General features: G+C 33.5%; 1 protein-coding gene and 1 long non-coding RNA gene across 2 annotated transcripts in view; one reads left to right on the forward strand and one right to left on the reverse strand.

Annotated features, from left to right (window-relative positions):
- Positions 1-6254, forward strand: part of LOC118764936 — a 49820-nt gene extending 43566 nt beyond the window's left edge. The window contains exon 3 of the long non-coding RNA XR_005000775.1: positions 6077-6254. This is a non-coding gene — a long non-coding RNA (uncharacterized LOC118764936). The remainder of the gene's footprint in view (positions 1-6076) is intronic.
- LOC115215499 overlaps positions 1-9042 on the reverse strand; it is a 135721-nt gene extending 126679 nt beyond the window's left edge. The window contains exon 1 of the mRNA XM_036506216.1: positions 8795-9042. The gene's annotated coding sequence lies outside the window, so the exon portion shown is untranslated. The remainder of the gene's footprint in view (positions 1-8794) is intronic.
- Between the last annotated feature and the right edge of the window lie 5724 nt (positions 9043-14766).

The following is a 14766-nucleotide window of genomic DNA, read 5'->3' on the forward strand; positions in this document are numbered from 1 at the left end:
AGATGATCTTAAACCATTGCTAAAACCTTGTTGGACCTTGCAAAACACTCCAAATTCCGAAATTCTATAAGAATAGATTCTTTCCCTCTTCTGTACTTGGCTCGCTTTCTCTTTTAGAAAATTCTACATTAGAGCTTTAAAATATATTCAAAACAAAACAGCCAACCAGAAATAGATAAATTTGGAAATATAATTGTGATAGCATTGTATATTACTTTTTTTTTAAATTCCATTTTGCAGTCTGAAGGACAAATTCTTGGACAAAAATCAAGAGTAGTGGCTGAAATAACCAAAACTTTCCAAATTTATTTAATCACAGAGATGAATCTTTAATTATATTAATTAATTATTTAAAAAATCCTAATGTGTACTTATGTATATGTGGTGTATGTCTGTGTGCACAAATATGAACATGTGTGTATACAGATGTCTTTGAATGTGTGTATGTTTATATATATATATGTGTGTGTGTGCATGTACGTACATATATATATATATATATATATATATATAAATAATTGCTGTGTGAGTATATAGTGAACTCAAAAATCACTCTTTCGAAAACATCTAGAATTTCAATGAAAAAAAGTTGACCACATCCTTACAACTATTCTTTAACGAATACAAAAGAACAAGACCTGAAACTGTAATTATAATTTTTACTGAAGAATGTCAAAAACTTCATCTCAGTTTTCAATTAAAACCTTGACCAATTCAAATACAAAAATTCTTTCTCCTTCCCCAAGTTAAAAGGTCACTAAATACTAAATAAACAAGTCTGATCATACCAATACAAAAGCCCTCAAAAATTTTTTTATTCTTTCTTCGCCCTTGCTTGGCAAACCCCACAAAATTCTTTATATTTAAAAAGGCCAAAAAATCTAACTTTAAACCACTCTTTGATAAATCCGATAAAGGAAGAAGGTGCTAAAAATGTAAATAAAATGTAAACATATATATAATCATCCAACACTCTGACTACCTTATTATTCTAAATATACAATATCTGTACATCACTTCAAACTCTCTTTCTTTCTCTCTCTCTCTCTTTTTTTATATATACATATACCAACTGGCTCCTGTGCCGGTGGCACATAAAAAGACCATCCGAACGTTGCCAGCGCCGCCTTGGCTGGCTTCTGTGCCGCTGGCACGTTAAAAGCTCCAACCGATCGTGACCGATGCCGGACCCTCCCCCTGGCACCTGTGCAGGTGGCACGTAAAAAGCACCCACTACACTCGCGGAGTGGTTGGCGTTAGGAAGGGCATCCAGCCGTAGAAACTCTGCCAGATCAGACTGGAGTCTGGAGCAGCCCCTGGCTTCCCAGACCCTGGCTTCCCAGACCCCGGCCGAATCGTCCAACCTGTGCTAGCGCGGAAAACGGACGTTAAACGATGATGATGATGATGATGATACACACACACACACACACATACATATATATATATATATATATATATATATATATATACATACATATGTATATACACATATAATGTGTGTGTGTGTATATCCTTGTTTTGACATTATATGATGTCTTGTGATGATTGTAAATGAGCATTGATATCATACTAGTGATGGTGTTTGTTTCCAATCCACTCTAAAAGAACACTGTCTGGCCATGGGGAAATATCCTGCTTAGAAACAAGTAAGGCTGGTGACAGGAAGAATATCAACCTGTAGAAATCTGCTTCAACAAATTCCAAGTGATCCATGCTAACCTGGAAAAGCAGATGTTAAGAAATGATGGTGTGGCAGTGATGGTGCTAGTACTGATGATGATGATGATGATGATGATGATGATAGTGTTGGTATTGATGATGTTTTATTCAAGCTCAGATTTATGAGTTACTTGATATCTTTTACTTGTCTTAAACTGTAGTCATGCTGAGGTACCAGCTTGAAGAATTTTTAGTTGAACAAATCAACCCCAGCACATTTCTTTTTAAGCTTAGTACTTATTTTATCAGTCACTTTTGCTGAGATAAGCACTCAAACACCGATTGTCAAGCAGTAGTGGAGGGGGACAAACACACACACACACACATTTATATGATTGGCTTCTTTCAGTTTTTGTCTACTAAATCCACTCACAAGGCTTTTTTCATCCTAAGTTGCCATGCTGTGGGACTGAACCCAGAACCTGTGTTTGGGAAGCAAACTTCTTACCATACAGCCTCTATTATCAGAGGCTCATATAGTTTAGGGGTGGGGAAGAATTGTGAATGTATGACTTTCATGCTTACCCGGTGCTTATTAGTAATTTAAGTGAACTTCAGGGGTTTGAGATCCAGCTATATTAGCTGGATCTTCAAATAATAATAATAATATTACTTCTTTTTACTATTGGCACAAGGCCTGAAATTTTAGGGGAGGGGGCTAATCAATTACACTGACATTCCCACCCCATCCCCGTACTTGCTTGACAGGTACTTATGTTATCAAACCCCAAAAAATGAAATAGTTTCAAACTTTGGCACATGGCCTACAATTGCAAGTGGAAAGGTAAGATGATAACATTGACCCCCAGTGCTTAACTGGTACTTTATTTTATCAACCCTAAAAGGAGGAAAGATAAAGTTAACCATGGCAAAGTTTTCATATAGAACATAAAAGAACCAAAACAAATGCTTCAAAGCATTTTTTTTCCAATGCTGTGATTATTTTTCAAGAGCACTAAATATTTCTAATTTCGGTATGAAGCTAGCAATTTTGGAAGGTGTTAGTTGGTTGCTTCAACCCCAGCACCTGACTGGTACTTTACTTTATCATTCCAGAAAGGTGAAAGGCAAAGTTGAACTTGATGGAATTTGCATAATAATAATAATAATAATAATAATAATAATAAGTAGAATGAGGATATAGAAAACTGCATTACTTAGCAGTGTAAGGAGTCTCCACAAAGGCCTTGAGATTTTAACAGAGTGTATCACAAGAAGTGAACAGCTACCATATTAATCATACTTCCAACAGCAAACTGTATGTGTTAGATGTTATAAGAATAATAATGATTTCAATAGTAAAAATAATTTCAACAAAAATATATGTTTGTATTTTAGACACAAAGCCAGTAAATTTGAGTGTAAAGGGTTAGTTGATATCAATGATGATAATGTAACAACATGAAATAACAGGTTCAAATCTTATGTTAGTTATTATTGTATAACCTTGACAAGATTGATAACACTTCTTGCCTACATATGCCTGACTGACAGTTGCTGACTTCATTGGTTAATGGTAGAAATGGTATCCGACTTATAAAAAAGTTAAACCAATTTAAACCATCTTTTACATATTAAGACAGAAATGATGGTGATGATGATAATGAAGATTGTAATGATGGTAATTGTGGTGATAGAAGGCATTGTATCTAGAGAGAATGATGGATTTGTCTTTAATTCATCTTAACATCAGAGTTAAAATAGTCAGCCCTGTGGATCGACTGGGGTTTGTAACAGGATTAATTATTTAATTCATCCAGCTGAAAGAAGTGATTGTTCATTAAGGATTGCTATATTTCAACAACTAGCTCCCTGACCACCCAACTCCTTATAATCATCCACTTTAGCAACTTATCTCTCTCTTCATCTCATTTCAACCTCCTTCTGAAATTGTTCTCTGGTTAACTTTGTAAATTAGAAACTAAAAGAAATATCATAATGCTGAATAAAAGAGAGCGAGAAAGAGAGAACTGATCTAGTCATGGCAATGATGCTGTGTTGAGGATGTAGTGGTGGTGGTGGTGGTGGTGGTGGTGGTGGTGGTGGTGGAAGTAGTGTAAAAGTAATCGCCTTGTATGTAATTCAGGATAATTTGTTGTATATTTTTCCAAACTAACACTTGGTCTGTCTTCTCATAAAAAGATATTTACATTATATGTGATTTTATGTGTGGATGTAGATGAAAGGTTTAGTGTAGTGCATGTATGGTGTATGTTTGTTTGTTTCTTATTGATGTTGTGTCTTAAACTGCCAGAGTTTTATATCCATTTAGATAATGGGGAATGTGTCTATAGTACTCAAGATTTCATCGAATTACAATCAACTTGCTCTTGGGCAAGTTTCTTCTCCTTTATCTTTAGAAATTTACAAAAAGCTTCTTGTTATATTTTGCTTTATTATTATTATTATTTTTTTTTTGACACACACACACACACACACACACACACGCACACAAAATGTATATGTATTTTTTCTGCCACTTCAGTTTCTTCTCACCCACACCTGCTCCATACTTTCGTGTTTAATCAACTTACTATTTTTTTATGTGTATTGGGGAAAAATATATAATACTTGATATGAATTGAATTACATGCTCACATGTAGTGATATAAACTTATAAATGGTGAGTAAAATATCATACATATATATATATATATGCATGTACACATTTGAATGCACATGCATGTGTAATATGTGCATATGAAATGCTTATGTGGGATTGTGGGGCAAGAAAATGGGGTGGGGCGTAAAAGTAATAATTTTTGACATACCCTCCACTCAACATTCTACCCTCATTACTTATTTTGTTTTGTTTTTCTTAGATAAAATCATTTCTAAATTTCTTGTTTTCAGGGTAAAGGGAAATGTATATATATAACTGCAAAGTTTCTCTTCCCCCACCTTTCTCTTATAGATTAGATTGTAAATATCATATCAATTAGAAAATAGATATTATTTTTGACATTTTCCTTATAACTCACATATGGGCTGTGTGTGTACATGTGTGTGTGTGTGCATGTGTGTGTAAATGTCTCATTGCATTTTTCTTAGTGCATATCTCTGTTTAGTCTATCTGTACACATTGTTTTCAGAATTGCGTGGTTTTCTACCCTAGGTTTATAATTTAGTATTTTTATCAATCTGTTTTTCTTTATGTTTCAAAACTTATAATAATAATAATGAAATTATTGTATACAGTGCTCAGGTCTTTGAATATACAAAAGTGGAAGGTGAATTTATATTTAATATAATAGCAGTCAGTATGGATGGATGGAAGCACTCCGTCGGTTACGATGATGAGGGTTCCGGTTGATCCGAATCAACGGAACAGCCTGCTCATGAAATTAACGTGTAAGTGGCTGAGCACTCCACAGACACATGCACCCTTAACGTAGTTCTCAGGGATATTCAGCGTGACACAGAGAGTGACAAGGCTGGCCCCTTGAAATACAGGTACAACAGAAACAGGAAGTAAGAGTGAGAGAAAGTTGTGGTGAAAGAGTACAGCAGGGTTCACCACCATCCCCTGCTGGAGCCTCGTGGAGTTTTAGGTGTTTTCGCTCAATAAACACTCACAACGCCCGGTCTGGGAATCGAAACCGCGATCCTACGACCATGAGTCCGCTGCACTAACCACTGGGCCATTGCACCTCCTAGCAGTCAGTATATGGCTGGTACTGCAACAGAAGTGAGTCACATCATCAATTGGTTATTTAGTGTAACATTTATCGACTATACATTGTCAGAAAGTTATACCAACAGAAAATTTAGTGATGAAGTGTCTGTCTCTCCAAGCAACACTTATCAGAAGGTTTGAATGAAGTACAAGAAGGCAGTACAAGATTCCTCAGCTAACCAGTGTAGGTAATGTTATTTGTTTTGAGGAGCTGCTATTTGATCGCTTAACTTGCTATAAAGAGTAGAGAGATCTATCTTACAACCACACTCGACTGCCTTCAGTAAGGAAAAGACATATTAAATAATACAGTCAAACATGTCACTAAAATGATCAGGTAATCACAGCTCGAACACTTTAGAATCAAATCAAAGCTGACCTTGGAAAAAAAGAACAGCAGAAATAACTATGTACTCATAGTATTTGTTGTGAGGTAGACCAGACCATTTGAAAGTTAAATATTTTGGCCCTAAAGAAACTTTTAAGCCATTTTAACAACAGGACCACATCCTTTATCTGACCTAGCCAACTGTGACTATTGTTCTTAAATATGAACAGTAAATTCAACACTGACACAGTTTGGCCTTAAATAAGTTACCCAACCAAGTACTTGAATAGTGCATGTTTTTTTAGATTATTTACCTTATTACTGATACACTTTTCCAATCATCTTTTCAGACTCTATTTCTACACATTTGAAGTACAATCCAAATTTTAACATTCAGCTCACCCTAACATCCACAAAGTATTGAATGCAAGACCATTTCAGAAATCCTCAATATTCAGTCAATTATTTGTGACATATGACTGCTCTAGTAAAAATGACCAGAGTTATTAAACATCAACAGCTTTAAGAAAAAAACCTTTCAGTTTCTATTGTATTTTTGTTTCCAATACAGACTGAAAAACTGAGTTTCTAGCAATAGACTTCCAACAAGAAAGTAACAACGTAGAATGAACAATCTTGGAAAATAAAATAACTGGTACAATTTTTTTTTTTATATATATAGATTTATTTTAAATCAACATTACCAAAATCTTTTATTTGTTTTGTGCTAGTGTTGTGACTACTTACGAAATGGATCTACCCATGTGTGTGTGTGTGTGTGCACGCATTTATATATATAATAAACTTTAGATAGATCAACCTTTTTACATTGTATACTGAAGAAGATAGGTTCCCACCAAGCTATCAAGTACAGTCCTTAGTCATGTTTGTTTTATAACCAGACATGGCAGAAATAGCATGAATTTCAAAGCTAAGTAAACAATGTGTATGAGTGTAAGTATGTTTGTTTGCTCTTCAACTTAATATTAATATATATATATGTGTGTGTGTGTGTGTATATGTATGTATGTGTGTGAGTGTGGGTACATTATTTGAAATAAGCTGGTTGATTAATTCTTTAACTACCAATGGGTGCTTAAATTTATTTTTCCATCCTTGATAGTTTGATCAAGTGAATTATGTTTGATTAGGATTTATCAACTAAGTATTGAACAAAATATCATATTTATTATTTTTATTACTTTTATTTGTACTAAATTGTTGGAGACAATAGCATGGCTGACCAAAATATCCTCCTGATATTTAATAACTCTATGTTCTCAGTTCAAATCCTAGCAATATAGAATTCTTTTTTAATCACTTTAGCCTTAATAAAGTCAGGACCAGTAAATTCAACAAAACTTGATCTGCTGCTTTGTCAGATGTCATTATTTATTATCATTTTAGTTATGGATTTCTGTAACATTTAAAGAAAACTGTTTTCCAGTTTCACCTTCAAAAATAGGTCAGATTAGAGATTTTAGAAACAGCTGTGACAAATTGAAAAATTTACTTTTTGAAATATTAGATACTAATTAACTTTTAAGACCTGATGTTAATTTATTTTATATATTTTTTTAAGGGTGAGTAACCAATTTGATGGTGGTGGTGTGGGCTTGACATCAGGGTAATGTTATGAAAGAATGTGTGACGCTGGTAGTTATAGATGGAGATGCTAAGAAACTGGGGTGAGGGAAAATAAAAATGATGGAAAGCATCAGATACATTGTATACGTAACTTTGTATTGATTCTTAGTTGTAACTATTTTGCACATGAACCTCTTGGAAGGAACAAATGTCCTAATTGTCTTCTCTGTCTTTCTTTTTCATAATATGGCCTATGACCACTTAATTACCTGCTCAACTAATTCATATTTATCATATTGTTATCTGGTAGTCTGACTGAATATTTTTTTATTATGGAATAAGATTATCATTTTAGTTTTAAAAAATAAACTCTCCATTCTTAATTTTTTTTTAATGGTGTTAATTATTTACCAGTGAAACTGACAAGTTGAAGATTTTAAATGAATTATTATTTTTTTTTATGAGTGAGTGATATGTGAGATACTTTACTTCATTATTGTGGCACTGGTTTTAAAGCCAAAATAGTTTATATTCTATGTTCTTTCACTGAAACTATGTTGCCATGTATCTTTAGCAAAATGACCTATTTTTAATTAGATAACATGGATGAATGCACTGCAACAGGCAAGAAACCATTTCCTGTGTATAAATAATGAAATTTCATCTTGAAGATAGATATACCATAGTCTTATGGAGTATTAATTCCATGAGGTTAAAGAAACTGGATCACTCGATTGCTAGTTGATTTTTAAACTACCATCTCAGACAAGTTAGTTGAAAATCGATGATACCATTACTTCTGTTTCATAAAAAATTACTTATTCCAACAATTTCAAAATGGAAATTGAATTATCATTTAGCCCATGTCTTTTATGTTGTAAGTGAAATAAATTAGCTATAAGACAAGTGAAAACCCCCGTCTCAGGTTGATGGCTTCTCTAAATAGTTATAGTTGTTATACAAATTATTTCTAATCTTAACTGTGATGTGGCCTTTAATTAACAATCTTCATTTTGCTGGCTTTAGTCTTCCTAATCCAAAAATATATGCTAACCATTGCTTGCTCTAAAATTGTCAAACATAATCTTATTTCAACTATTTGAGAAAGTAGCAATTGATAACAATGCCTATAAACATATCAAAAAGTTCAATAGAAACAAAACATATGCTGTTAGACTGATCTATAAAATATTATGAAGCTTAATGATGTTAGTGATAAGTTGAAGTTTATTACAAAAATCTACTTGGCAAGTAATTAAATCATTTTACAGTTGTAAGCACACAAGTGACACACATCTCTTCTTAAGATATTTTATTGTTTTATCAGAAAATATTAGTGACTATATCCCTACACACCATTTTTTCTTTGAAATTAAGGATTAATGATAGTTACTATGTCTCATGCTTTTGTAAGACAAAGGTACAGAGCAGTGTATAATACCTGTAGATGTAGAGTGATGAAATAAAATATTACTTATTACCTGTAGAGGTTTTCCTGCAGACTTGCTCTTGGAGTGAACAGTATCCATAGAGTTGATAAAATCTGGGTCCTTATGTAAGTTTCATTCCTAGGATTGTTGCCTTTGACAGGATAATAGGAAAAGAAGGGATCTTTGTATTTTTTTGTTTTAGTTTATATTTCTTTTTAACATTGTTTTTATATCTTATTTCTTTTTGTTATCCATTTTCACTTTCTTTCTTCCTGACTTTTATTTATAAGTTTCTATTGTTTACACACCTGGAAATAAAAGACAAAGAGTTATTATTGTGGTTATTTAGATTTGATGTTGTTGTTGTTGCTGGTATTTTTCCTAAATTGACTAGAGATTGGTTTTATGTTAATTAATTATATTATAATTTTGGCTGAAACTCAAATGAGCTATACACATTACACAAGCTTAAATAAAGATAGTAATGCAAACACATAAAGAATGATACACATTTACACACAGTGGCACATACATGATAATGATACATCAGACACTTGTACACATATATGTACACATATACATTAAATGACATACATGCAAGTAGGGAAACACACATACATACAAAAGTGTGTATTGAACGAGACAAATGTGTGTATTTAATGGCATACACATTCAGAATCACACATACACATACATCTATACACTGATGCACAAGTATATGAATAAAATCAGACTCAGACATACGTATATACAATGATAAACATACATACATACGTACATTGACACATACACATTAAATGAGACATTATAATATATATTCTACTGCTTCACTTCCAACGTTAACTGTAACTGTCCTGGTATAAACCTGCCATTTTGTCAACTCTCTAAACTTGCCTCCTTGTAAAAGAGTAATTGTAATTTTTATAATTATTGTAAGCAAGAATCTATAATGAGGGGCACTTAATGGGAGAGGATGGAATGGAGCTGTGAATGTGATTAGTTTCTATGATGGTTGATATTAAGTTCCATGGAGTAGAGGAAGTGTTTCTGGCAAGCTGTGTGTAATAATATGCTTTAGATTTCTCATTACTTTGCTTTATATAGGTAGAAGCTCTGTACTGTCTCAGTCAACCCGTGAATGCAAAGTAGTGTATTCTACCTAACTAATCAATGAAGAACTGGGGAGGTCAGTGTAGGGTAGATTTCTGAAATGTATACCCACCTTAAAGGGTATCTTGTTACATTTCATGGTAACGGTTTAAAGATAAGGCTCTGATAGTACGAAACAAAAGATTCACAAATAGAATATCCATGAAACAGAAGGTTCCCTTTTTGGATTTTGCCAACAATGTCAGATCTCAAAGGATATGATTCATGACCTCAATAGAGGAGTTTATGTAAGTGATCCTTGAAGAAGTGTCAGCTATTGATAGGATATAAAGTATTTCCCTTATGTTTATTTTCATCATTGTTGTTTGTGATGTGATTTACTGACTGTTTCTCTTGTTTTTCTTTTCTAGTGATAACCAAACTGATTGTCTCATTAGCTTAATTATCAACCTGTACTTTTCTTTCTTAGAAACTAGAAATAACGAATGATCCAGTCATTCTGGAATAGCAGATATCTCTAAGAAATGCAAACCAGTAGAAATAAATGACAAACTGAAGATGACTTGAGGATATGGAATAACTAGCTAACACAAAGATAGAGAACAAATAGAAATGGTAAGTTTTAGTCTAGTTGGTAACCTGGAAATACAAGACTAAGGGATAGGCAACCAAAATATGCATCTGTCACGTAATACCTTGCATTTGTGTTACTCCTGGTGTATTTATTTTGAGACAAATCAACCCGTTTCAAGCTGTTTGCAAGAAATGGTTAATCTGGTTAATCTGTTTTAATTATGAATCATGAATCAATAGTGCATTATAATGTGATAGAAGCCATGAACCTTTCAGTCAACCATTTAAGACCTTACCAACTCAACAAGTTGCAGCCCTTTTCATACTGTATAGAGTACAAGTAATTATTTGTAAAAGGAAACCTGAAGCCAAAAACACTAATGACTTTTTTTTGTTTGAAGGGAGGCTGTAAATATTTTAAGAAACATGTGATGCACTTTGTAGGAAGAGAATAAGTAAGTTTGAAGGAGTCATAAATAGAGAGAGAAGTTGTAAATCAATATTAGTTCATTTTGGTATTCTGCAAGATTGGGAAAATGTTATAACGAAGTCAGAAAGATTATAACAACCAACACAAACTGGACAGATAGCTAAGCCTGTGGTATGAGAATAAACCTAGCATTTATTGTGACGTTGAAGGATTTAGCCGTGTATAGATCATGCTTAGAATGACTGCACTGTATCACTGTTTCATGTTAATCAGTTGGATCTTTGATAAGTTAAAGGTGACAAGGTTATTACATCCCAATTTGAGTGTGTTTTTTAGGCAGAGAAAGTTTGGCAGGGATGTCTAAGATTTGGATGGTGTAAGTATGTCCAGAAGGAAGGAAGATTGAAGGCTGGTATTATTTATATTGAAGAATGTATAGTTAGAAATAATAGCAAATAGACTGTTGTTATGTGGGAAATGTAACTTGGGTGGTAGAGTGGCATTGATACAATGTGGTTGTGAGAGATCCCTGCAATGCTCATTGCAAAAGCACAGTTAAATGGAAACCTCCAAGCCAAATGGATCTTGTCCATAAGCAGACAAATTCACTTGAATGTTCTAAGGTCAGAAATGACAAGAATTCATCACTGGGGTTTAACAAGTTTGCTTTCTCAAAAGTTATCATGTGAAAAAAACCTCCATTATCTGATGTAGGAAAGACGAATTCCAATAGACCAGGTTATACAGAAACCATACTGTTAGTAACTGGAGAGAGAGAGAGAGAGAGAGAGAGAGAGAGAGAGAGAGGTTGGAGGGTAATGAATTGACTTTCTATGACAATTTCTATAATCGTTGAGATGTTGGATATGCATGATATAGAACAAGAGCTCAAAGAGAATCAAGCACATCATTACATATTTCTTTAAACTGATATAAATTCCTGTATAGACAGAAAAAATGTAAAATTTTATCAGTGTTAAGAGTTGAATTTAGAGTGTCCTGGATGAGACAGAATTAGGAAAGATCACTTTGTTAGATTGGCTAGAAAAATTAAAAGGCTTTGGAACGGGGAGAGTAATTATTAGGGAATAGTGTGATGGAAAGTGGTGACAAAGTGGTTATGGTAATTGGCTGGGTTGATTAGGAGGGAATGTTGATGGCAAAAGTCAGTTGTCTGCCATGCCAGCATAGTTTGAACAGTTTGTCAGGGTCCAGTACAGTTCTTCTTGGAGTTACATAAGTTTAATTTTAACATAGGGTAGTAACAGAGATACTAATAGCAACAGTGTTAGAGAGAGGGATATTAGAAAGAAAAGTGAGAAGTAGTGTCAAGGTATTAGTAAGATGCTGCAGAAATTATATAGACTTGGCTGGGAAATTTTGCCATACCCTCCATATTTGCCTGACCTTACACCTTCAGATTTCTACCTGTTTGGGCCTCTTCAAAATTCATTGAATGGACAGACCTTTAACTTTGAAGAGGTTGTAAAAGTTTACCTGGAAGCATTTTTCCTGAGTAAAAACACAAAATTCTTTGAACAGGTAATAATAAATCTGCCCACCTGATTGCAGAAGATAGTTGAAGAAAAGAGTAATTATGTCATTGATTGATTAAATCATTTTGTGTTTAAAATCTGTGTCTTATTTTTACTTAAAAATCCTAACAGACTTTTGGGCAACCCAATATATGTGTGTAATGTACCTACTTTTTCCAGAATTCAAACAACAGGTCACAAAGATAACATAAATACATATATATTGGCCTAAATGCAATATACTTAGGCAGCTTTTTCAAAGGTAGCAACAGTTTTGCTCTTCAACCACTGTATGCATTGTATCTTTATGGAAAAGGTCATGATTTAGCAACAGAAAAAATATTTTTGTTGATTAGGAGCATTATATTTATTATAAATGTTCTTAAATTTAAAAAAAAATGTCATTGTGGCTTCATTTTACATTTCTATTTTTAACATCTATTATTACAATTCTGCAGTAAAAGTAATTACATTTTTCCATGTATTTAACAGAATTTTTGCTAATTTGTTCTTTACACTATATTTTAATCAGTGTTGTCTTTAAATTTAAAATGATTCTCCCACTCTGCTCTAGGAAGTTGTTATCTTGTATACTGTAACTTTAGTTATCAGTAAATTATTTGATGGCAAATATTAGAGCTTTTTGGAGATGTATAACCAAGATTGTCAGTTGACTTATCTATGATGATGATAATGATCATCATCATCATAATTTGAATATCATGAGGCTGGATTGCTTGACAAAAAAAAAATGGAGTTATATTACCTAATCCAAAACCAATTTAATTATAACAGCAATAGGGTACTCTGCACCCTATCCAAAATATGTAGGTCAATGAGGAATTAGACAAAGGTTAAAGTTTATCAGGAATTCTATTAGAAAAATTTAACTATTGATACTATGGTAACCTAGATATGATAGGTGCTTTAATTGCTTTATTTTTATATAAAAAGTTAAGTTGAACAGTAAATACTTCAAGCTTGACTGTTGTGTATAAAGTTATCCAACAATAATAACCACACTATCTCATCCAAAGATACCCTCATCTAGTTGCAAATGAAACTTACATCAAAAGTAATTAAATCCACAAAAAAGATGACATCATGAGATGTGTGCCACACCCAGGTACAGTGAAGAAACTAGATCTACTTTTAAGACTAATAGAATGGTAAAAATCACTAACTTAGAGAAACATGATGGCATCATGAAACCCTTAAATTTAATTACTACAATAATTGATAGCAGCAATCAAGCTAGCTCACCAACAGGCTTCATTCACTTTCAGTAACAAGACAACATTATGGTTTTGAAATACTAAGAACAAATAACAATACAAGATGACATTTTGTGTTGAGAGAACCAAAATTAGCAGCAAGAAAAGTGGCACCTTAAAACACATAGATCTAGTGAAATGATATGGTTATATATAAAGATTTGATAAAGGCACATATGTTAACCTTTATGATGAGTTAAGTCTATGATTAGAGATTTCTTGAGTGCAGTTTTGAGATCAAGTTAAAGTAATACTATGTTCATGGTTACTTTATCAAATATTTCTTCACAGAGGTGCTTTCTCTAATTTGATGGTTTTACTACCCATTTAAATTTACCATTTGCATTACCCCTTTCTTTTTAGATTACAAATGCATTTGTTTACTTTTGTTGCTGTTAATCATGATGGTGGAAAGGATGAGGATGTTAATAGTGAAGAAACCAAGTGTCTAAATTATATGAAGGGGCAACAACTACATCTGCTCCTACCCTATGTGTTAGCATTACAAAATAACTGTTAGCATACCAGGAAAAAAACATCTCAACATTTACTTATTGCAAATATACAAATGATAAATTTGGTTTATTTAATTCATACATATAGAGTGCATGATGGATTAACAGAGAATCTTGCTTCTCACAATATAGAAACATTTCTCGTGACACTAGCAGACAAAATGGAAAAGGTGTTACCCCAGAGGATAGCGAGGGAGATGTGCGGGAACAGCCTCTCTGACTCATAGGTCTTGCACTTGTGGATAATCTCTGCCCTGGAGGTTTTAACTGCCACAGGCTCGGCCATAAACCTGTCAGAGAGCAACCAATACCTTGACAGTTCACTTTTCTCAGTCTAATGAGCAGCAGAGCCTGGGCTGGTAGCTGACAACACCAAGTTGCCACTGGAGAAGGTGTCACAGCATGTGGTATACCAGATGAGGGACCTACCACCACAGAATGGGAAAACTGTCATACTATCCAGCCTTTTACCATCCCTTTGGCCTAGCCCCACTGGCTTGAGTTGGGAAGGGAAGCATGTAGTGTCTAGGCTATGCTTTATGATCTTGTTGATGGCAGCATGGTATGGCATGGAAGGACAGTGTTT

The sequence above is a fragment of the Octopus sinensis genome, linkage group LG9 (assembly GCF_006345805.1).
Source record: "Octopus sinensis linkage group LG9, ASM634580v1, whole genome shotgun sequence".
Lineage (NCBI taxonomy): Eukaryota > Metazoa > Mollusca > Cephalopoda > Octopoda > Octopodidae > Octopus > Octopus sinensis.